The sequence below is a fragment of the Panthera tigris genome, chromosome B3 (genome assembly GCF_018350195.1).
Source record: "Panthera tigris isolate Pti1 chromosome B3, P.tigris_Pti1_mat1.1, whole genome shotgun sequence".
Taxonomy (NCBI): domain Eukaryota; kingdom Metazoa; phylum Chordata; class Mammalia; order Carnivora; family Felidae; genus Panthera; species Panthera tigris.
The window spans coordinates 124,158,581-124,184,649 of NC_056665.1; positions in this window are offsets into that span (position 1 = coordinate 124,158,581).

The following is a 26,069-nucleotide window of genomic DNA, read 5'->3' on the forward strand; positions in this document are numbered from 1 at the left end:
GCAAGGCAAATTATTAAAATAATTGATGGAACTTTCTTTCTTGACTTTAAAAGATAAAGTTTGGCAGCTCCAAATATTTATATGCCCAATATGAGAAAAGAATGGAGAGGTTTTGGTCTTAAAGAACTGTAAATTGTGCCAGCTGTGATGCATTCAGGTCCAAAGTAGACTCTTTGAGTACTGAAGTATGGTTTAATATAGATACTGTGGAAAGAGAATTTTAAGCCTAGATATCTAGTGTTTCTCTGGTAGGAGGGGATGTTGACAATGAAGGAGCTATGCATTTGTGACAGTGGGAATATATGGGAAATCTTTGTACTTTCCTCCCAGTTTTTCTGTGAGCCTAAAACTGCTCTAAAAAACAAACAAACAAAAAAACTAATAAAGCCTTTAAAAAATAGGTATGTTTCTGTGTATTGACATAGCAAGTCTTCTCCAGCACATGAGGCCACCATATTGCTGGTCATTACTGATGTCGTATTTGGTAAGAAGACCACAGCAGTGTGTCTATGTAGGAATACACATATGCAAATTGACTTTTTAAAACTACATCTGACATGGCTTTGATTTCTTAAGATTTTACAGATTTAATAAATAAATGAAGGCCTCTTTCAAAAAATCCATACTTAAAATTTTATACTAGGAAGTCGAAGAATAAAGTTTGCCAAATATAAAAATAAGTGATATTAAAGATGATTGTATCTAATACTTTATCTTACTTTTTCAATCCCATCCCAAATATTACCAAATACTTTTAAAGACTTATGAACTATCTCTTTCTAGATTCTAGGATATCTTTGCTGATTTATGCCCTAGAATATTACAGATAAAAAAAATTAAAATAACTCTTTGAAAAAGGCCTGGCTCCATTGATTTTGTGGAGAGGCTCTTGCTTGGCTGAATTTAATTTAAATGTAGTCCTTTGTTATTGCTTCAAGAGGACGACAGTCATTTCTAACAAGCACAAATTATTCAGAGCATGACCCTAAATGCTGTATTTCAAATAGCAAAAGAAAACAAGCTACCCTCTAACCTACTTCACACTGCAGGAAGAGAAGCTGTGTGAAAGAGAGCTGCAAAAGGGCAACCTGACCCAGAGAGATTTACCCTCACCGGGGCCCTGCTCCCAGCTTTCGTGAGTCTCTGGATGGGCCAGTTGCACAAATACAAGAAGATCAGGCCAGCATCCTGGAAGGGGGGAGGGGGCTCGGTATCACCCTCCTTGGAGAGCTCTTTGCCAAGTTCTAGTTAACCCAGTTACAGTAAAGCCATTGTGGACTCTTTAGTGGAGCAAGTCTCAAATCTACATGGCATGCACGATTTTTTGATGGCCATGGCCACAGCCAGTAACTGCAATTTAGTGGCTTACACATTGTCATGAAAGGGGGCGGGCAAAGGCTCAAGAGCAGTGGATTTTACGGCAATAGGAAATAGGACACATTTTGTGCAGTCGCCAACTCCTTTGCATTTCTGAGGATGAAATGCCCCCTAGATCAAAGTGACAAAGTAGTTAGGATATTCACGGGACAGAAGACAAAAAGAGCTCATTCACTGCCAAAAAACAGCCTTCTGTTAAGTATTTAGAAGTTTAATAACAGTACTTACATGAGAAGCAGAATGCAGGAGGGTAACTTGAAAGTGTGCATAGCTTAACAGAAACTGGTCATTCTTCAGGAGAGTAGACAATCAGTGATTCACTAATTCACTCATCATACATATATGGGGCATGGAGCTAGGTATTATAAGGAGTATAAATATACTCCTATAAATAAAAGCTTCTACCTTTAAGGAGGCTGTAGACCTATGTAATAATAATATATTAATAGAATTATAATTAAATTACTCCTATTAATGAATTAAACCAGTATATATAATACGTTGTATATAGCATCTATATTATTACATATAATACATATATTACATAGAATGCATTATCATATATAATATATATGCACAACCTGAGGTGTCAGGCCTATACAGCACTTGCAAAGTGGATAGACAAAAACTAATCTTCCAATTTTAGCTCAGCACCGTCCTTAAAGGGATAAAAGGAGTATGGTTAAAGAGGCAAGAAAAGAAACTTTTTTTTTGAGGGATTTGTTGGAATATTGTGCATTTGCCCTCCATGTGCCCCCACTCTACTAATGAAGAAGTTGGGGAGTACTTCCTCCTTACTTGAGACCAAATGAAAGACATGTTAAGAGAAGCACCTGGGGAGATTGGTCTGTTTCCCTTTAGAGTTTTGGGGGTACAGGTCTAAAGGAAGACATATTCTTGAAAAAAATCTCCAGACAAGAAGCTGCCAGAAGCTACCTATAGTATGTGATTTGTTCTCTGTATTGAGGGCAAATTGTGCTTCCCCTAATAGCAGGGACAAGGATGCATAAATATTTTTCAAGTACCGCATGTGGTCCACAGCACGTGGGAAACAGCTGTTCTAGAGCAGTTAAGGTCTGTTACCTAAGAAGGCTGCCTAGAGGGACAATGAGTTTAAAGAAATGAAGGAGGATTAGGGAGTGGAAGATAAAGATGCCTTCTGCCTGCATCTGATGGAGATCAGCACACTTCATTCAGCAGTTATATTACATTAAGGTACAAAGTCTAAATCTCATTAAGATACTTGAAGATAAAGTGTTATGGGAGACAAAATTTTTAAGTCACCTAAAACTTGTTATTGTCTTGTGTCACCGCATAAAGGCTGGATCTAAAAAGGTTGTATCTATAAACCCAAGTCGTCAAAAGTGAAATTTTAAGTTATTATCCAGATATTTAGCTTGCAATACTCCAAGGTTTTAAAAACATAAAGAGTTTGGAAGTTTGGGAAACTATACTTTTTTATCTACATGCCTACCATATTAGATAGGACATGAATAAAAAATGCAGACTCAGACTCAGTCTAAATGTATTTGGTCCTTTAGCATATAAAGCCCTTAGAACAATGCCTTTTTAAAATGATTTTTTTAATGTTGTTTTTTTTTTTTAATTTTTTTTTTTTAACGTTTATTTATTTTTGAGACAGAGAGAGACAGAGCATGAACGGGGGAGGGTCACAGAGAGAGGGAGACACAGAATCTGAAACGGGCTCCAGGCTCTGAGCTGTCAGCTCAGGGCCCGACGCGGGGCTCGAACCCACGGACCGTGAGATCGTGACCTGAGCCGAAGTCGGACGCTTAACCAACCGAGCCACCCAGGCGCCCCTTAATGTTTATTTTTAAGAGAGAGAGAGAGACAGAGAGGGACAGAGAGAGACAGAGCATGAGCAGGGGAGGGACAGAGAGAGGGGGAGACACAGAGGCTGAAGCAAGCTCTAGGGTCTGAGCTGTCAGCACAGCCAACAGTTTGAAATCACAACCGCAAGATCATGACCTGAGCCAAAGTTGGACACTCAACTGACTGAGCCACCCAGGCGCCCCAAGCAATGCACTTTAACAGAGAATCAAATAGGTAATTATGGAGGGTTTGCACCCTCTTTCGTGGAGGAGTTGAGATGGGGAGACATAGGAGAGACCAAGCCAATTTCTCTTAGCCCTGCTACTTAGAAGGGGTAAGTTAGGACATTCAGAAAGCAAAGGACAAACCGTGCCTCCATACCCCAGCTTCCTTCCTCTTTTACCCCATTAAAATGCCCCCCTCCCCACTGCCTTCTTCTCAAACCCCTTGACTACTTAGCCAAACAGGCTATGGCCTTATGAGTCCTTTCAAGACTGAGGCCATGGTTTGCTGCAATTTACAGACAGCTAAAGTATAGTCCAGAGATCCAGAGGTCATGTGCTCTATTACCCCTCTGTTCTAAGGTTTAGAGAAGCGGCCCACTTATCATAGTGTACAGGTTGGTGGCAGTCACAGAAGGAGAATCCTGATCTTCTGCTTCTCTAATAAGACTCTTTTGACTACAGTATCATAAATGGAAGATGCTCAGGAAGGAGTGTGGGGTCACATGCACAGACCCACACCATTGCCATGCCCCATGCTACATGGTAGTTTGGGACCACAATTTCAAGCAATTTTATTTGGTGTTGGGCAGCAATCAAAGAAGAAGTAATTTGTAAACATCAAAGAAATTTACAAAACCACTTTATATACTATGAAGTTTTACCATGCGTTGTGAGGCACATGACCAATTAAATAAAATGGGAATGGCATGAAAATTCCATTAATGTTCATGTCATCTCTGCCTAGAAAAATCACAAGATTAAGGAAATTAAAAAAAAAAAACCCAAAAAACAAAACAACATTCCTCTAATCTCCAATCACCTGCAATTCTTAGTGTATGAACCTCTAAATCTTATGTTGTTATTGTCCAGTCTTGACAGATGTTTCAGGCAGAGGGCCATGGGGTTGTCCCTAGAGCCTGCACTAGAATTAATTTTGTTCTCTGCAGGGTTCCTGTTCCTATGTTGGTGCATAGGCCCATGTCTTTCTAGGAACCATTCTTAGATAACAATCAATTTCAGCCAAGTCTTCACTCTGCAATGTTCCAGTCTCACAGTGCCTGTAGACCTTCACAGAGGGTCCTTGCTATAAAAGCAAAAGGCTGAACAGAACTCACTGCTAAGAGTCTCCTACATTTGGAAGCACATTCTTTGATCTGATCACAGAGATAAAAACAAATAGCTCAAACAAAACACCTAAGTCTCTCGTACCAACTGTTCTTTCAATGGCAAACAAAAAGCAATTTTTTTCCATCATATAAATAAAAAAATATGTACTAATGAGACTTCCAGGATATTGGAAAGTAGGATTATGAATAGGTAATCACACTTTTGGGAGATTTACAGATTTCAACCAGTTCAGCCCCAGGGTATGATTATCTCATTAGTCCTGTACCCTCCAAATAAATACAGAATAGGTTGGGCGTAACCAATGAACAATGCTTTTTGCCAAAAACTTGTGAAGTACACACTGTGGATTCAGTAAGGTATGTACCAGGCATTACCTAAGTGGATTTCACCTAAGTGCTTGTGAAAGGGGAGCAGCACCTGGCAGAGCAAGATCTCCAGGTTCAGAGCCGTTCACACATCTGCCACATGGCTAGCCTCCCAAACAAACTACATTGTCTTGCAACCATCCTGGGCCTCCCCCTCTCAGAGTACTCCATGTTCTTTCTATGCCATAATGAAACTACCTCTCCCTCGGGCTTGTTCCCTCAGCTGTCCCTGGAAATGAATTTATTTTCATCCACTGTTGCTCCTGGGAGGCACATGAGCAACGTGAGAGTCCCAGTGGCCCCTGGAAGTTTAAACCTATTGCGTTGGCTTCAATTAGATCCTACCCTAGAAGAGTTCTCGTGAAGACAGTGAGCTGGGAAAGGAACAGGCATTCTGCTTGAGAGGAATGCTCATTAAGCAAAAAAGAGTGGAAAAAGAAGCAGCAACTGGTCAGAAGAACTGTTTCATCAATAATGGCTAACATCAGGGGCACCTGGGTGGCTCAGTCAGTGAAGTATCAGACTTAGTCTCAGGTCATGATCTCACAGTTGTTGAGTTCCAGCCCCACATGGGTCTCTCTGCTGTCAGCACAAAGCCTGCTTCAGATCCTCTGTCCCCCACCCCCCGCCCCTTCCCTGGTCATGCGCATGTGCACACTCTCTCTTTCTCTGCTAACATCAAATAAACCCCTACTATGTGCCAGGCACTATTCTAAGAGCCTTACCTGTATCAACTCCTCTAATTCTCTCAAAAATTTCATGGGATGGATGCTCCTAGAATCCCCATTTATAGAGTAGGAAACAGAAGTACAGAGAAATAAAGTCAATTGTTCAAGATTATAATGTTGGAACAGTCCTGCTCAATCATAGACAGTCCTGCTCAATCATAATACAATTAACTGAACACTTGGTTGATTGTGTTAGTGTTAATTATGTGCCAGGCACTATGCTTTATGAGTTCTATATGTTTTATCTCATTGAATCCCTACAACAACCTCATGAAGTAGGTACTAATATGATGCCCATTTATACATTGCCCTTATTTTACATCCAAAACTCAGGAATGTTAAGCAATGGATTGAAAACAAGGTTTGAATAAAGAGTTGGGTTTTTCCACTCACTATTGCCTCTACAAAGTTTTATCCAGCCAGTCCCTGGAGAAAGTGGGTGGGATGCTTAGAAGACATGGAGGGTCCTACTATTAGAGGTGGCCAAGGAGGGGGCAGACATTTACTCAAATGAGGTAGTCTTTTAAGGTCATTTCTGTACTTCCATATACCTAGGGATACACATTTATATTCATTCACATTTGTTTTCATGTCTTTTTTGTATTCTTTTCCTATCTGGTTTCTATTGACTTACCCTGAGGTTGCAAACTACCCTTTCCTTTTCCTTTTTATTTTCTCACAATATCTGGGCCCCATCTTCAATAATTCTTGCTGCTGCTGCTGAAGTTTGGGATTATGAAGGCCCTGAAAAACAAGTCTGGATTGTCTTCTTATAAAACAGACATTTCCTTGCCTAGTGTTTGTGCCTAGAGCGAGGATCACATTGTTCAGACTTGTAACGGACTGGGTGCTCCTCAGACAGCAGCTCTACCACACCCAGGCATTACCTCAGGGGTATTTTCTTTCTCTTCAGCTCTGGGTCTATAGGGTGATGTTATGTTCTGGTACAGTTGGAAATTTGTGACCAGTCACAGATTAATAATACAAAGTGATCCACATTGATGAAAAGTCCTTAAGTTATGAATCCATTATTGTACTGGAGTCAGTTTCTCCAAGAAAGAGGATATCATAACATGTATAATAATTATTACTTAGTATGTATTAAGCACTTACTATGTGCCACTCTACCAACCACCTTACACTTATCATCTTGATTGATCCTCACACACAAAAGAAAATTAAAATACGTACTAAGATCCATCACCTAGTTACAGGTAAGGAAACTGAGGCTTTTAAAGATAAAATGGCTACCCAGGGTCATAGAGTTGTGAGAAATGAAAATAGTATTTTAAAACAACCACTGGGCTTTGGGAAGCCTGTGTTCTTGACCACTACCTAACATGGCCTCCCACCTTCCCAATATAATCTATCAACACAGCATCCCAAAGTTGTGCCAACACAAAAGCATTTATGGTGCCACCTACTAGAGCTTCTGTGAGGGACATCTGTGTGGATGTAAGTTCTCGCTTGAGCTAAATTGCTGCCACCTTGACTACAAGTTCAAAATGGCCTTCACTCAGCGAGACACTTACTGGGGATGTTCTTACTGTACTTCCAAATATCATCAAATCTGTACAGTGGATTTAAATTCAGAGTATAAGTCTTGAAGCCCATCTTCCTCTTCCCTTACATGCTTGCTTATTGGTGTGCAATCATCCTCAGAATTATAGTTTGAAGAACTGGAGGTAGGATCGTGTATGTACCATAAAGACCCTACTTTATGACACAGAAATTTCTTTGTTGCAGTTACCGTTTGGGAGAGGGGATTTGATTTCACTTTTTGCCATCAAGGCTTATCTTTTTAAGGTATTTAACTTCAAAAATGGCAAAATAATTAATTTTGGCCACATGCTTCTTATAAAATAGTTTTACAGTATAGTTTGTAGCACAGATACCCTAAAACCATGGATGTAAAGGAAAAAAAATATATATAAAAGGACAAGAATCGATTAGAGGGAACTTTAAACGAAATAAATAAAACTTTAAGACTATATGGGGCAGTGGGTAGCTCAGTTGGTTAAGTGTCTTACTCTTGGTTTCAACTCAGGTCCTGATCTCATGGTTCATGAGATCAAGTGCAGAGCCTGCTTGGGATTCTTTCTCTCCCTCTCTCCCCGCTCCTCCCCAGCTTGCGTGCAAGCACTCTCTCTCTCACTGTCAAAATAAATAACTAAACATAAAAAAAAAAAAAAAAACAATTTTAAGACTATGGAGACAGATCTAGCTAACTAAAGATATAGGAAATCCAGATTCTAGATGGACTTGAAACAACAATATTGTGGATGTTTTACTCTAAAACTTCCTTAGAAACGAGCTATCCCAGTGCCCTCTCTTCCAGGTGAGAAAAGACAAGGCCTGTAGTTTTGGGGTGCCTCATCTGGGATGACATAGGTAGTCAGGAGCTGAAGCAGGGCCACATTGTATAGTTCTTTCTCCGGTTTGTCACTTTTCCTTGCCATTTGCAGTTTTGTTTTCTATTTAGTGTTATCCCTGACTTTCTTTCCTCACCTTCTTTACCCAATGATATTTTTTATAGAAGAGCTTTCTGCCCCATTCAGGAAGAGATCTACATTCAAGTTCCACCTCTTACACTAACTCACTGTGGACAAATCACTTGCCGTGGTGCGGGCCCATTGCTGTAACTTCACACTCTATTTCTCCCTATCCTCTCTTTCCATCTCTCTCTCCTTCTCCTCCTCTTTCCCTCTTTCTCTATCATTGATCCCAAAACGAAAGCAATGACTGCACCTGAGAGCACAGGCAGCATTAACAGAGACAACGGACTCTGAATTTTACAATTTGGAAAGACTTTATATCTCAACCAATTACTTTTTTAAGGACCTGGAAGCTACAAGCAAGTGATGTAACATGTTCTCTTGATGACAAGCCAAAGACAAGATTACATATTGGTCTTTCTCATGGACATTCAGCCAGAAGTCAAATATTACCTTCCCCTTTTACTATGGTGAAATAAAATATTTGTGTCAGATGGTTCCAATGTATTTCATCACCCTAGTTTTCCTTTGATAGGAACTCTTATGTCAGAACAGATCAATGGTGTTCATCAACTGATGTCAGGGTTCTGAGTAGCCAACACCAGATACTGTTCTAGAAGCTTCTCTAGCCTTCTTCACATAGCAGGGGGAGCTGAGGGCACTGCTCTTCAAATGCCAGTGAGGAGAAATAAGTTTTTGCACCTCCTGCAGACATCAGGAATCTTCTCATACTGTCTCATGCAGTGTCCCTAACTGCCACTGGACATGGTACAGAGACAGGTGCCAGCTGGCACCTTACCTGCTGGCTGGCTCCCCAAAACAGGTTCAACTCATTAAATCAAAGTTAATTGCCAAGCCAAGATTGTCCTGACCCTGCATCAGAAAAGGTTGATACCCTGCCACTGAAAGGTGGTGGCAGGGAACGTGGGGAGGAGGTTCTGGGTACAAAGATTCTGGCTGAGCAGCTGCATCTTCTTTTCAATAGCTACTTCTTACTAGATCATGTTATGGTTGAATTCTGTCCATCCAAAAATCATATGTTGAAATCTTAACTCCCAAATACCCCAGAGAGTACCCTTATTTGGAAATAGGGTTGTTGCAGATGTTATTAGTTCAGATGAGGTCATCCTGGGGTAGGGTGGGCCCTAATCCAGTGACTGGTGTCCTTATAAGAGGACACAGCTTCACAGAGATAATACCATTTGAACATGAAAGTGGAGCTCAGGGAGATGCTTATACAAGCCAAGGGATGCCAAAGATTGCCAAGGTCCACCAGAAGTGAGGAGAGAGTCATGGAATAAATTCCCTTCATAGTCCTCTGAAGTAACCAACCCTGTCAACACCTTGATCTTGGACTTCAAGGCTCCAGAACTGTGAGACAATAGATTTATCACACCCAGTCTGTGATAATTGTTAGGATAATGCTAGAAAAACTGCTACATACCACATTTCCAAAATTGTGAGAAACTTAATATAAAGCTCTAACAATCTATATATTCCAGCAACAGGTTGCTAGACTAGAAGGTATAATTCACTATAGTTAATATTTTTCCATATTGCATGATACATGCTCTATTTCCACCCAACAAACACCGTCATCTGAATGTCTCAAAATAAACTGAAACAACAAACCAAAAAACGAACTCATTAATGAAACTTAGATCTTTCTGCATAATCCTTTCCAAAGCAGAGTAGCATTCCCAGTGTGTACTTAACATCAGCTAAGGACTGGTACACTTGAGATCTATATTCTTTTCTTCCCAACAACAAATATTATTGTGTGACTGCTCTGCCAGGAACCCTGAGAGGCACTTGAAACCAAATGGTCTCAACAGTAAAATAGGTAGCTATTGTCTTCCCAGTGGCCCATGTTCAGTGAGGAAGATAGATATTGATCGAATAGTCATTCAAATATGTGAGAACTATTAACTGTGACAAGTACAATGAAGGGGAAGCATCACCACATTCTGTAGACAGGCACTTTGCCTGTGGACCTGTGGACAGGCAGAGCAAGACTTAATCTGTATTCTATGTGAAGGCTGCAATACTATGAGTTTTCTCCCATCAAAAGAGAATACTGAATATTACATTCAGGGGCCCAAACCACCTGCCAAAAATAATCATCTTAATAAGAAACATAGGCCCCAAAAGAAGGAGGGAATAGGTGTTGAAATTGGTAAAGAAAAGAATCAAAGAGGCAAATGAGAACTGGAGAAAAATAGGAAAACTCAAGACAAGATGCTGACATTGATTACATACCCCCACCACCACTATCACCACCCAGGATTCCAGAATAAGAGAATGAAGACATATGCACGGAGCTATGAGCATGGCAGTGGTGAATGGCATGTGGTCGGGCATGAGATTTTGTGCAATTGAAAGGATATTACTCAAATAAAAGCCTACCTTTGTTTGTAGCTCTGTCCTTTTAAACTGGAACATCATGGTTCAGCATGCTTCTTGCTCCATGCAATTGTGAGCCCTTTAGCCCGCTGCCAAACGACGTAGCTGGTCACCAAAGAAGCTGCTGAATGCTACTGAAAAGGGGGAAGAAAATCCATTGAACTAGTCCTGAACATTGCAAAAGCAGCTGCCTCTCCCAATTACTTTGTCAAGTCCCATTTTAATTATAACTCTCATCACATGTAAGGTTGTCCCATGGGTGGGGATAGAGCCAGGATCCTTGAAGTACCAACATGCACAGCCATCCATCAGGCCACTATGGACAGGTCTGCAACTGCTGCATTGCTTGCCCTTGGTGGAATTTGACAAGACAGGCTGCTTCCTTGGCATTTATATTACACTTATCAAGTGTTATATTTACGCCTCTTGACTGTTGGTGGTAACCAACTTGGATAATCAACTTTGAGATCTCCCAAACAATGTATGCATAACTGATTTGAAAATACTTTGAAAATGATAAATGCATCACTGTATGAAAACATAAATCTGTCTATTTTCCAAAATAACTAGCTGGAGCCTGGGTTGATGAGCAAATAATATCACTGTGACAAAGAAGTCCATCATGAAACAGAAATAAGCTTGCTTGCCAGCACAAAACTCCTCTATGACCCTTGATTTGTCCTAATCTGCTTGAGTTACATAATTCAGAAGCTGGGCTGTGATAGTTGTAGATGTCAAATCATCCTTAGGTAACTAGTTGCAACACTAGAATGCCCAGGTGAACAATGTGAGATGAAAACTATGTAATTTGAATGCTACTGTATTAGTAACGCTTCAGCATGCCTGGCACATTTAGCAACATATTTGAAAACAAGTGCAGAAAAATTGGCTCAAAAGAGGAAAAAGATAGAAATGGATGGAAAGTGGAAAGAAAAGTGGAATGTTCTCAGAATGGGAACTGGTGCCTAATTAGAGCAATGGTTCTCTAAGTATGGTCCTGGGACCAGCAGCATGTCACATCTGGGAACTATTTAGAAAGTCAAATTCTCCAGAGTCAGAAACTCTGGGGTGGGGGCATTTGCTCAGCAATCCACAGTTCAGCAAGCCTCCCAGGGATCCAGATGCACGTTCACATTTGAGAACCACTGAGTTAGGGCATGAAGACCAAAGCACAGGGATGAGAAAAGCAAGACAGAGCAAACCATCTTCCCCAAAGGAGGATTATCAGGGCTGAACTTCAAGGTCTTCAGGGGAAGAAACTCTAATTCTGGAGTCTGGAAATTATTAGAGGGTCTAAGAATCAAAACAATGATGATAAAGAGATGAAGAAAGTCATTAAAGAAGACTGTTAAATGGTTCTTCAACTGAATGGGTGACAGACCTGATCTGTGACATTCACAGAATTCCTACAAGTTCCTTACAAACAGTATTTTCATCCCCAGATTCTTAAGTGACTGAAATCAGCCTTAAGCCCAGGCAGCTGAAGTTTTTGTGGTCTGGCAAGTATTTGGTATGACTGCCTTCACCTGAATCTGAGCTTTTCCTTCTGAATCGTTCACTGAGTGAGAAGAATTTGAAAGGAATTAGTAAAAAACATTCTTTGAGGTTGGAAAAATACAATCTATCGTAATCATAAAATGGCTAGGTTGGTACAAGCAAATGACATACAGATAAGAAACACAGACTATCTTTTATTCTACACGGTAGAGTCTTAATTATTATATATACCTAGGGAAATTCTTAGCAGTGGTCACTAGTCAAAAGTAATGTAGAAAGGATCAAAAATCCAGGAAAGGAAAAATGTGCTACAATAAAAGTATAGAATTAATGTGGTTTGTCCAACCTAAAGGTAAATGCCAGAGATATTTCTTTACTCTCCTCACCCTTCCAAATGTTGCAGGGAACTCAGCTCTGAGATATTAACCAGAGTTTTGTGTGAATGGAAGTTTCCTTTTCTTTTAAACTCTTTCATTTAGCATATACCAAAAAGATACTCATGTGCTTAAAGGCAGCATCCAGTTGCTAGTTTCATTCCCCCAAGCTAGCAAAGTAAATGTGTATTTTGGCAAAAGTCCTAACTAGTACTCAAAGCTGGACACACCAGCCATGTCTGAGAAACATTCTATTCAGTGTTCCCCTATAATAACAGGTGATGCAAGACTAATTTTGAAAACACTAGGAATATTCTAATAAAATAAATTTTTATTTAATAATACAATTTTATTTTTATTTAAAATTTTATTTAACAATAAAATAAAATTTTATTTAACAATAAAATAAAATTTTATTTAACAATAAAATAAAATTTTATTTAATAAAATACATTTACTTTATCTAAAATAAATTTTTTGCTATGCCCAACTTTTTTCAAATAGGATTGTGAGCTTCGTGTTTCTACAAACTGACATTTCAGAAGATCCTTTAAAAAGGATACCCAAAAGTGTTAGCTTCAGAGCCATCAAATCAATTTAATTTCGGTTTATAGAAATTACTTCACTGAAAAACTAGCATTTGCTCATTCATATCCAACTCTATGAGTACAGATCCTGAATTCAATTTTCTCTACTAAATTCTTCTCTTTTTTTTTGCACAGCCAGAGCAGCAGCCTATAGGCACATCTCTGCCAAAACTTTTGAGGGCACTAGGAAGTACAAAAATAGTAATTTAATATTTTCCACCTGTAGCTATAACTCTTCTTTAGTACTTACTGGTCTCATGCTGGCAAGACTAATGTAATGCTTTTGACACACCTGAATCTTATAACTTTGCCTACTGTCTTTTACTTGCCACTAAGAATAGACTTAATTGTCTTTTGCTTTAAGACAATGCAATTTTAGTCTGGGGAGTCTTATCAATCCTACAGATCATCAACCCAAACTCAAGTCTGGTTTGTTCACCAGTCTTCAAAACTGAGTTGGAAAGAAAGCTAGTTCAGACCTCATGATGGCTACTAATGGGAAGAACTACTCTTAGAAGCACCAGCCTAGAGGGTTGCTCAAAGGAATTCAAAAGTTTGGCTGAGGCTTAATTTCCTTTGGGATTTAAAAGGCTGACCGGTTATTTGAGCTGATACATAGCCAGCTTTACTGTGATCTGTTCCTTATTCTCCCTAGGCAAGTAGCTTTGTATGAGGTTAAGGAAGCCAAATACCTTAAAGGACTCAGGTATCCAATGTATCAAAACTTGCCCTCCCTCCCACACGTGCACTAGCTCTCGCGCTGTCCCCCCCCCCCCCCCCCACACACACAGGTTTAGGAACCCAGATTCCTGGAGTGGAGTGTTTTTTAACCTCAGAAGCACAGTACTCTCTTGTTTCCCTTCTTTTCATGACCATCTAAATAGGGGTTAACACTGATTGGATCCATGTGGATTGCTGTGCCTCAGGTTTCGTCTATTGTATAAATCTTACTTCCTATTCTTCACATTCCCCTAAATTTTCACTTATACCATGTACATGATATATGTCAAACCTCATTACAATAGAAACCTTTGAAAGACAGACATTTCCAAACTCCTCAGCCATGATCATCTTTTTTTTTTTTTTCTATGCAATGCTATAGTTTTCCCTTATAACAAAATTATCTAGACTGTCCTTGGGAGTTAGTCTGAAAGAAATTGATAACTATAAGTAAACATAAATAATAGAAGAAACCAAACTTTGCCATTGGCAGAGCACTAGTTTTCTTAATATCATTCCACAAAATCTGATGATTTACTTGGAAACACAGTGTACAAGAATGTTTTCATGTACAACTCATTTGCCCTCCATAGTATCTCCTGGTTCTATCCCTAGTTTATATAAGTTATTCAGTCTCCCTGGTATAAAATGAGGCAGTTGGCCTGTATAGTCACTAAACTCCTTTTTAATCCCTCAAAGTTTTTGACTATCCTCTAAGAGGCTCAAAGATTCATATTTTTTCAGTATATTTCATTTACTTTCCCTACCAAGTCCAAATTACCCCACTTAATTAAACTCCATACTATCTCCTGGTTCCATCTCTAGTTTATATAAAGTCATTTGGTCTCCCTGGTATAAAATGAATCGGTTGGCCTGTATGGTCACTAAATTCCTTTTTAAGCCCTCAAAGTCTCTGACTATCCTCTAAGAGCCTCAAAGATTCAAATTTTTTCAGTATATTTCATGGGCTTTCCCTACCAAGTCCAAACTACGCAACTTAATTAAATTCAGGTCAATATATTCCTTTACTCATTTAACAAATATATAGTGAACATCTATGTTCCAGGCATTCTGCTAGACACTGCCCTTAAGAACATCATAGTCTAAAATTTTTATTTATTTCATATTTGGTAGATATTTTTTGAAAGGCTATATATGCTCTTATATAGTACATCATCCATTTTTTGTGTGTCTGTACAGAATTGCTCAACTTGGTCTAGCACTCTTGAGACTGCAGACATTTTCAAATTCAGGAAAATATTTTATCAATTTTGGCCCTATTAGACAAAGAACTTAAGAGATGATCTATACATTAAGTACGAAACAAAACAATAGTTTATCCAAAAAAAATTAAAGAAATACTATAGGTATTTTTTTCCTAAAATTTCCAAGCAAGGTAGAAATCAATCTTTCCAATCCCTGATTGTGAAGACACTTGGGATGAGATTCAAATGAGATTTGAGGACTATATTTCCTAGTATGCTATTTCTAATTCTTAACCATTACCAATTATTACTTGAATCTGTACATAAATCCAGTATAAAGTTATATCAACTAGGCAAATAAATTCAAATTTTATTCTGATAACATTTTTATTAAATTCTAGTAGACTTCAAAGTCCACTAGTTAGTTTGAGACTTTAAGGGCTGTGAAGCCATGTAAAGTAAGCCTATGAGATAACTTATCAGCATTCCTAAGCATGCCAGAATATTATCTTCCCATTGTCCTTCATCCTATATCTTAGGAAACATAGAGCTGTTCATAGATATAGGAATTTTAACTGAACCATATTTAAGAAACCCTAGATAAATCACCATGCTTCTGAATATCTCCCTAACTGACAAAAATTATCTGAATGGCTCCATTAAAGGTGCCATCTTTTGGGTTCAGACACTGTGTCCTAAAGAGTGGTCTGGTTACATTAATTATTCCTATTCATTAGTGCTTAGTCTATTCCAGACACTGTGATAAGTGCTTTACGCACTTATTCTCCAAAACAGCACTCTAAAATAAGTAATATCTTTTTTCTCCCAGAAGTAAGTAAAGTTAGGATGGTCACCTAACAAATAGTGGAGCAAGAATTTAGTCCTTACACTCTTCCACTATGTCACCTTGGGACACTGTATTAAGCCATCATTTTTCTTGGCCCATCAAGAACTTTATTATATTATTCTTATATATGGCTGAAAATAGTGAGAGAAATATTTTCAAAAGCAGGGAAGAAAAACAAATGATTCATCTGGGCAATGGGGTGTTTCTCACGTGATGATAGAAATGGTGTCTCTAGTGAAGAGTGATAGGAAAAGATACACAAGGATGCAAAATTTGGAAGAATTAAATACAGTAATAATTATTATAGCTAGTATTCACCAAGGACTTACCATGCATATCTCCTGTACTAAGTGCCACACATATCTTAACTGATTTAAACTCCCAAGATCAGATAAAGATCTCAAATTTGGAGAAATCTCAAAGAAACACGGAGACAGGAACAATAAAATATACCAAACTAATTTTGTCTGCTTCAAAGACATTCCTTTGCATAGATAGCTACTTTGAAAGCAACCACGTAGCTATCTGGACACATCACACTTTTCTAATCAAGGACCTACAATCTTCGAAAAAGTATATAACAAAGGAGACAGATCGAGGCCTAACACAGCCTAAACTTCATGACATTTGGGGGCCCTTCTTTAAGAAAAAGAATACAAAATTCATTGTGAAAGTACACAGTGGTTACAACTGATTGTTATTATATAATCTTCTGTTTTCAAATTTTACACAAACATGATTTCGTTGTTAGAGTTCTTTGCTAGAGACTTGGAAGGGGATCGTGTAGGGTCTTAAAGCTTGAGCTTCACATGATTCATGGGACACCTGTCTATGACAATGAACAAAAGTGAAGTGAATACACTAAGCAGGATGTTAAATCATCAATGCAGTTGTAATTTGAAGGTATCTTTCAAATTAACCACCAACAGTCCAACTATTTAACTAAAAGAACTTTATAACTGCAAGATCTGAGGAACTGAAATAAATGTTGCAACTGATCATCCAACTGGAGACTGAGGCACATGCAGTCAGGTTCAAAAGTGAGGCTAAAGGTACTTGCCTGGCAGAATGACAGAGTGGCATATTGTTACACTCCTTAAATCTCTTCTGGGAAGCAGCAACCACCTCTCCCTCTTGAATGTGTCAAAACACATCAGAGCACTAGAAAACAACTCAGACATTTACCACATTTCCATTCTTGTATATTGACCCAAGGGATAGGGAGCGGCAAGTCTTGGTGAAGCAGTGAGCATCCTGTTACACATAATCTGCCCAAGAGAACAGAATTCATTTCTTGAATTGCTATCACACCCTAGGCCCCTTTGTTTCTCAATAATAGATGGACTCATTTTTCTTTCCACCTTGTAAAATCCACTTAGAAGGAATTTAATGCAGCCAGAGAGCATTAAAAAATTCCTTAGTGGGACCACCCATTAATAAACTTACCCTAGAGAGATAAAGAATAATGAAGTATAGATACAAGAATCAAAGGGACCAGGTGAACAGGATCCTAATGGCTTTCATAGAGAATGATCTAATAAAATGAACTGGCATGGTTTTCCTTTCAAAAGCAATCTTGAAATGAAAGAAAAATATCTTATGCAGAGTGAAGCATACAATTTTAGATGATGGACAGAGACTGACTTCCTTATTTGCACCCTTAGATTTTTCAGAAGGCTGAAGAGATTGAACCCTTCCCTGCTGTTTGTTTGATTTGGTCTGAGTTGAAGCCAAGAGATGTGGTGATGGAAGTTTGGAAAAACAATTAAAAAGAAATGTATGCAGTGGTTTTTCTGGGATCCTAATTAACTGACCCATTTCTAGGTAACATTAGGGAAGTTGTGGGCAATGATTATTATCTCTTTAAAGTCCTAATTAAAATGTCAAACTGTAAGGTAGAATGTCTTCAAAGCTGCATGTAATTTGATTGTGTTGGCTTATTGGAAAAATGGCCTTGGAAATACAAATAAACCAGCCACTAAAAAGATCCCAGAAGTCCAGGCTTTATTCCAGAAGTATAATCTGTTGAACCAATAGCATTTTATAACTAACCACTCACCAAGTGGTAGACATCCAAATGTCAAAGCCAGTTTCATAACATGGTAACACATAACATGCTGCAGAACGCCTTGCCATAGAATACTTGGTTTGAAAAGGGTTTTGGCATTAGTTTACCTATAAAGGCTTATCACCCAGCTTTAAATGTTCTCATTTGATGAGCTTCAGAAATGGCTGGCATCCTACCCACTCTCTAAATTAGTCTGCTAGAGCTTTGGATCTCTAAAAAAATTCCTGCATCCTATGACATACTTCTGCTACAGTCAAGTATCGAAATCTCAGGCAGAAAGAAATTCCTTTCACATTCATCCATGAGCATTAGTAAAGCTGTTCTTCCCTTAAGAAGGTGATATAGTTATGACACCTTGGGATACAAGTAAAAAAACCCAATCAAAAAATGGCTCAAACAATAAAGACATCTGTTGTATAACAAGTACAACATTTGATTCACACGGCATCACGATGAGATCAACAATGATGAACTTTCTTTTCATTTTTCCACACTGTCACTTTCAGTGTGCCAGCTGCTCCCCTCATTGTCACACTTGGGTTGGATGAGCTCTAGGCATCACTTACTCATATAATAACTTCCAAGGGAGAGGAACAGGGGCGTTGCCTCCCATGCATCTCTTTTTTACTTTTCCTAGACACCCCTCACCAGTTTGCCATCTCATTTCATTGCCCATAATTGCATCACATGCCAATGTTGTCAAAGGGAGTCACATGACAGGATTAGCTTAAACAAGACTCATCTCCCACCCCCATCACTGATAGAGACCCAGTCTTTCCTGACATACATATCATATGATACTGTAAAAACAAACCATAATTCTATTTGCAAAGGAGAAAATGGAACAGTGGCTGCTGCTTAAGCAATCAACAGTGTCCACCCCAGTAAATGACATGTCTACTATACCACTGTTGGGAGGGTCTGAACACGGAGTTCCTTTTCTAGTGGTGGGCAGATTTGAACTGATATGTCACTCACGTTCTCTCTTCTATCTCCACTTGTGGCAGCATTTATATAAAATATCTAGCTGAGAGTTGTGCCTAGGTCACTCAGTTCATTAAGCATCCAACTCTTGATTTTGGCTCAGGTCATGATCTCATGGTTCCTGAGATCAAGCCCCGCATAGGGCTCTGCACTGACAGCATGGAGCCTGCTTGGGATTCTCTTTCTCTCTGCTTCTCCCCTGCTCGCTCTCGTGCATGCTCTCTCTCTCTCTCTCTCTCTCTCAAAATAGATATTTAACAAATATATCTAGGTGAGAACTTTGGCCACCAATAAGAGCAAAAACCACTTCTACCTTGGAATTCATCAATTCATTCACTTGTTTATTCACAAATATATACTGAGCATCTACTGGGTGGGAGGCCCTATGTTAGAGATACAACAAGTCCAACATGGTCTCTAATAACAGAAAGTTTATAATCTAGTGGGGAAAATACATAAAGATAAATAGGCAGTGTAGTATCATAGTTCTTTAATGGGGAAAGTGCAGTACAGGAAATTACATAAGTAGTATATTTTTTATAGTAAAAGTCCAGGATACTATATAGGTGCACACAGAAGATGTACCTCGTTGCATCTCCTAGAGAAGAGATTCCTGGGGTAAAAAAATGGAGAATGATACTAGGAGGAGTTGTAAGTAGAAAGAGTTAAAAGATGATTAAATGAGCCTTATAGCTTTGGCCCTCATCTAATTAATTTTGACTTATTCAGTTAACTTCTCAAGAATATCTATATGACTAAAACAGAGATTCTTAGTTTGGGATACATGGATGTCATTCAGAAGATCATTGAACTTAGAGAAGAAAATACACATCTTTATTTTTATTAACCTCTAACTGAAACTTAGCACTTCCTTCAATAATATATATGGGCAAAAAAAAAAAAAATCACAGTAGTGTTACTGTAATCAATTACTTTGTCAACAACAGAAATAACAGATATTTCATATTACATTACAGTTGATGCAGATATCTCAAGAGAGTGTTCAAAATTATGGCATTTATAAGACCTACTGCTAGATTTTTTCTTTAAAGCATTCATTGTTTAAAAACATGTATAACATTTTGATTACTGTATTTCAATATTAGCTTCCTTTTGGTTCTCTATATTTTATTTTGTGCATCCAAAAGCAGTAGTCCAAGAGGGGTTCGTAGATTTCACCAGACTAATAGGGGTACATTTCTTCCCAAGTCAGACTCCGTGCTCATACATGAGAGACTTGAAAATATTATGCATTTAACTTTTGTTTTAATTGTACACCCTGCCCAGTTGAAATTTTGTATTTGATGTTCAGCAATGTTAGCTCTGTGGCTACAAAAAATAAAATATTCTTTTAGAGCTGCAGACGTCTTTGGGTGTCTGGATTTGTCATTTTCTTTCTGTATGAGCAATCCAAAATCCATTCCACACCAAAGTCCTTATTATCATCATTGCTGTCCTAATGGTCAAGTTCAGCAGCTTCTTAGGCACTTTCTTTAGTAGATCCTTTATCGCAATCAATCACAGATGATTATTTGATTAAACAAGATGCTACTGCATGCTGTGGACTACTAGCATCTAACTTCGTCATTGTGCTCAAGCACAAGAATATGACCAAAGCAATCCCCAAATCCCCATTTTGGAGTGTCCATTTCCTTAGACCACTTGTGGAATCAGTTTTTTTTTTTTAATCATTCAAGGTCCAAGCAGAAAACAGAACCCTCTGTATTATTTGTTTTTTGGGGTTTTTAAAAAAAGCTTATTGATTTTGAGAGAGAGAGAGAGAGACAGAGAGAGAAAGAATGCATGCATGTGTGGGGAAGGGGAAGACAGAGTGAGAGAGAGAATCTCAAGCAGGGGCTAGATCGCATGACCATGAGATCATGACCTGAGCCTAAATCAAGACTGGGACACTTAATCAACTTAGCCACCCAGGTGCCCCCATTTGTGTTATTGAACAGAGAAAATTTAATATGAAGTTTTTAAATTTAGTGTAAATTAACTAAAAAGGCAAGAATAGACCATTGAGGCAGAGTTCAGTGAATTTTTTGTATAAAGGACCACAAAATTAGCATTTTAATACAGCCCGGTAGTCTCCATCACAAGAATTCATCTCTTCTGTTGTAGAACTAAAGCAATGGGGCCCTTGGGTGGCTCAGTTGGTTAAGGGTCAGACTCCTGATTTCAGCTCAGGTCATGATGTCACTGTCATGAGATCCAGCCCCACATTGAGCCCCTCATTGGGCTCTGCTCATGGAAAAGAGAGAGAGAGAGAGAGAGAGAGAGAGAGAGAACAGAAACAGCAGTAGATAATGTATGTGTATTTGCCTACCACTGCACTAAAATATCATGGAGGTATCAGTTGCAGGAGGCACCCACACTCCTTGACCTGGGAAAACAAAGGATAGAGGTTGGAACTTTTTAAACTTAGAGGAAAGACCTTGTGGAGCTGAAATGCAGACTCCTGGGAAGGGAGCGCTAGCTGGGGCTGAGGTCTCTGAGGTGGTGCTATAACCCAACTCTACAAATGTTGAAAAGCTACAGAATGAATCCAGCTGTTGTTGTACAAGTATACAGCTGATTCTAAGGGAATAAGTATTGCACAGTAATAGGAAGCAGGCAGGAAACAAACAGGAAGCCCATACAAAACCAACATAAAGAAGAAATTCCTCCCTTCTCTGTCCCCCAGTCTTGTCCTCTATCTCTAGTGCCCCCATTGGCATAGCCTTGCAGGGAGCCAGGTGGCCAGTCTGAAATGTGGTTGGCAAAGTCTTTTCCACAGTATCACAAAGTGGAATTTAGAAGAGTGAGCTTGCAGCTAAGAAGCTGTTGCTTTATCACTGGCACAGACATGGTTCATAAGCTTCACCAAACTACTAAAGGATACACAGCACATGAAAACAAGTTAAGAATGAGCCGGCTCAACTTTTTCATGGACTCTGATTACTGAATAAGCCCAATAAGTCTGCATGAATTGTTTACTTCAGCAAACATTCATTTTTACCATGCCCTAGATGAGTATTGAAAAGTATCATCTCCCTTGTTACCAGTTTGAAAGAAGATAAAGAACTTTAACTGATCAGTAAAGGCAATGACCCCATTTAGGTCACTTTTAAAAAAGAAAGGGCCACTAATGCTGAAGCAGGTTCTCCTGCTATTATTATCACTGCTTCTGGGCATATGCAGAGAGTTCCATAATCTCTTCAAAACCTACTGGGAAATTAAAAGGAATATTAAATCAATCTAACATTTTTAATAAAATAGTAATGTTTTTTAATGGAGTCCTTCATTGCTATGGGTGGCAGAAATGGACTGGAGACAGAAGAGATGATAATTAGTAGGCTATTTTATTTATGGAAACTAGTCCCTGGTCAAAAGGACCACACAGTCTCCTTGGATAATTTCAACTGTTAAAAACCACAGGGATTCTGAGGAATAAAAAAATAAGAATAAAGCACATTCCAGGTTAATATATCATAGTTGGAGGGTTCATCAAATATTCCGGGTTCTATTTTTCCCTAGATGCTTATACCAAACAATACAAGGGACCATACAATATTTGGAATTTTTTCCCTTCTATCCCTCCCATTCTAAGTCTTTGAAAAGAAATAAAGCCCTTGCACAATTATATTGTCTTCTTGGGAAAGTCTGACTAGTACCCTTCACCTCTTGATCACTTCTCTATACTCTGTATCCTTATGACACTTTTCAACACGGCTTCCTCAGTTAATAAGCACATGTTATGTATTAACTGCTTGAAGCCCAACATTGCCTGAGGTACCATAGGATTTTCAGAATGACTTCCATTGTCGAACTGTTTACTATATGGTACAGAAAGCAGAATGGAAATACATGAAACTATTGGACTCACCAGAAAGTGAAATGAGGTAATTTCTTTCCAGCATCCTAGTTCATAGACTCATCCCTGGCAAACAGAAAAGAAAACAAACATTCATGAACTGAAGTATGTAGCCTACAGTTTTAAGTTAAAATTAGGATTCAGACTGGACCTTGAAGGGTCAATAGAATATAAACCAAGGGGAGTGGGGCCAAGGAAATAGCTGAGCAAAAGCACAGAAGCAAAAATAAAAACTCTGACTTAGGTGAGGCAAGGGCTAAATATCTGGAGGAAAAAAAAAACCCTCTGAAATAAGATTCATAACAGTTTATGGAAATACTTGAAAAATGATTAGTAAGGTATGAACTTGAAGCAGGAACGTCAAGTTTGCAGGATCAGATAAGCTGCAAGTGGGGTTTTGAAAAGATTGATCATTAGTATAAAGAACAGTTAGGCAAGAGGAGGGCAGGCCTTGAAAGGGTTGCCAAATAGGGGTCTAGTACAGTGGCCCAGGCAGAGGTAGGTAGTAGTCCTACTTGAGCAGCAGCAGGAGAGGAAAGAGAAAGACTCTCAGACTATGGGTATTGATGTCACCATGGAAGCTACACACCAATAGTTTATCACTTTGGCAGGGTCTTTCTCAACACCCTGGATTCCTGTCTAACCCATCAGCTTTTAGCCTGTCCCCTTCCAGCCTTCTGTGTGGATTGCTCAAGGATCTAAACAAAGACAGTGCCATGACCCCAGAGGATGATGATGATCTGTTCTGGGTGCCACGCTGACCACACTGACTCATAGCTTGCAGTGCGTTCCTCCAGTAGTGTTTACACTGACCTCTCATCTCCCGAAATCTTTCCTTCCATCCCCCCACACTAAAGGAATGCATGAGCTTCCTTCTTTATGATTTGATTGGGGAATTAAGGAGCATCTGAACTCCTATCTGACCACTTCATGCTATGATCTCAAGCCCCAACTGATCCATAACACTTGGCTCTTTGCACAGCAGCATACATTCTTGCTTTACCTGATTTCTCCAGCTTCTACCCCCATAACTCCTCTAAAGCAACTCCACATATTATACAGGGACTTACTGTTTGGGTTTGGTTTTGGTCTCAAGCAGTTCAGATATAGAAGTCTGAACAGTAGATTTTTACACTGTATCATTATCAGCTTGTTTTATTGTATTTTTATCTCACTGCTTGGGATCTACAATCTCCAAGCACAGGAACTTTGTTCTGCCCAGGTTTAGCGCAGCATTGCCATTCTATAACTCAATAAATATTAGTAAATGAGCTAGTATTTTAAGCTAGTATTTTATATTCCTTGCTAAGGAGCTGGGGATACAGATGTATATATTGGAATTTGTAAACTTTAAAAGACATGTACTGTGCTAACAGTCGAATGAAATTTCACAAAAGCATCTTTCCTTTTAACATATGCTAAGAGATAAATTGCAGATGGGCACAAAACCTCAGGCTTTGAAATGTCACACTTAGAAAAGGTTCTTAAGAGTTCCTTGGAAAACAACTTTAAAGTAAAACAGAGGCCCATATGAGGACTATTTCTGTTGTTTTAAACAAAATGTCATTTTTTCTTTGGCACAGTGATCCCAAAATAGTAATTTATATTATAGTAAACTCTAATAGCATGAAAGCTCAGACTATTCAGTTAATGACCATTACCTTTTCCTGTTTGATTCACCAGACACAGATTTTCATGAATTTTCTTTGCCATGACCCCCACCCCATCTTTTCAGAGGACACCTCCTCTCCCATTCTTCCCCCCCCCCATTCTTTTAACTCAACATGCTTCCTAGTCTCCTACCTCTGCAAACTATCTACTAAACACACCCAATTACTCAGTCAATGCCTGCATGTGTAGGTGCCAAGTGTTACCATTACTACCTGTGATGATTATTTTGACAACCTGAAGACATTCATTCAATCCAGCTATAAACTTAAAAGAAACTAAACTTTATACTAACTATATTTACACATCAAACCCTGGATTACTTGAACAATGTATTATTAAGGGCAAAGTTCCCAATGCTCCCTTCTTCGCCTGGAATAGAAAGAAAAAGAAAGAAAAAAAAAAAAAAGACTAGAAATATCTTTGTTTTTTAAAAAAAATTTTTTAACGTTTATTTATTTTTGAGACAGAGAGAGACAGAGCATGAATGGGGGAGGGGCAGAGAGAGAGGGAGACACAGAATCGGAAGCAGGCTCCAGGCTCTGAGCCATCAGCCCAGAGCCCAACACGGGGCTCGAACTCACAGACCGTGAGATCGTGACCTGAGCTGAAGTCGGACGCTTAACCGACTGTGCCACCCAGGCGCCCCTAGAAATGTCTTTGATAAACACCCAATAAAGTTAAATGAAGAGAATATACAAAAAAATTCTAATGTTATCAAAGGGAGAAATGTCATTTTGTAAAACATAAAAAGGATACAACTAAAACATCTCAAATATAATGGGGAAATCGAAGAATAATTTCTTGCAAAGAGATAGCTGTCACTTAAATAGTTCCTGAAGCACCTTCAGGCAAAAGGTCCTGTTGTAAGTCTCATGGAGGATACACAGAAGCAAAAGTCCAACTCTGTTCTAAAAGAAGCTGACCATTCAGTTGGAAAGAAAACACAAGTAAAATTAATACTAAGTTGAATTAGAAAAAATCCATCACAAGTATATGCCCTTTGAAACAGGTATGCTATTTCTCAGGTTTTAGCCTAAACAATTTACATGGGTTTCTACTAATTTTTTTTAACGTTTATTTATTTTTGAGACAGAGAGAGACAGAGCATGAACAGGGGAGGGGCAGAGAGAGAGGGAGACACAGAATCTGAAACAGGCTCCAGGCTCTGAGCCGTCAGCACAGAGCCCGACGCGGGGCTCGAACTCACAGACCGTGAGATCATGACCTGAGCCAAAGTCAGACATTTAACCGACTGAGCCACCCAGGCACCCCTCTACTAATTTTTAGAATAACCTTAGAGGAATTAAAAAGAATTGATTTTTTTAAGTTTATGTCAAGAAAGAGAGAGAATATGGGGGAAGGGCAGACAGAGAGGGAGAGAGAGGATCCCAAACTGACTCCAGCTTGAACTCACCAACCATGAGATCCTGACCTGAGCTGAAACCAAGAGTCAGATGCTTAACCAACAGAGCCACCCAGACACCCCACACAAACAATTGATTTCAAAAGGTGCAACATACAATAAAATAGCATGCAGCCATTACAGTCATGTAGAAAAGAGTATTTAATGATATGGAGAAATTTTTGTGGTATAGCAAGTAAAAAAATCAGGCTGACAAATACCAAATTTAGTATGAGTCCCTTGGTGTTAAAAATATATACAAAGTGTGCTTAGGTGTCTCAGTCAGTTAATCATCTGACTCTTGA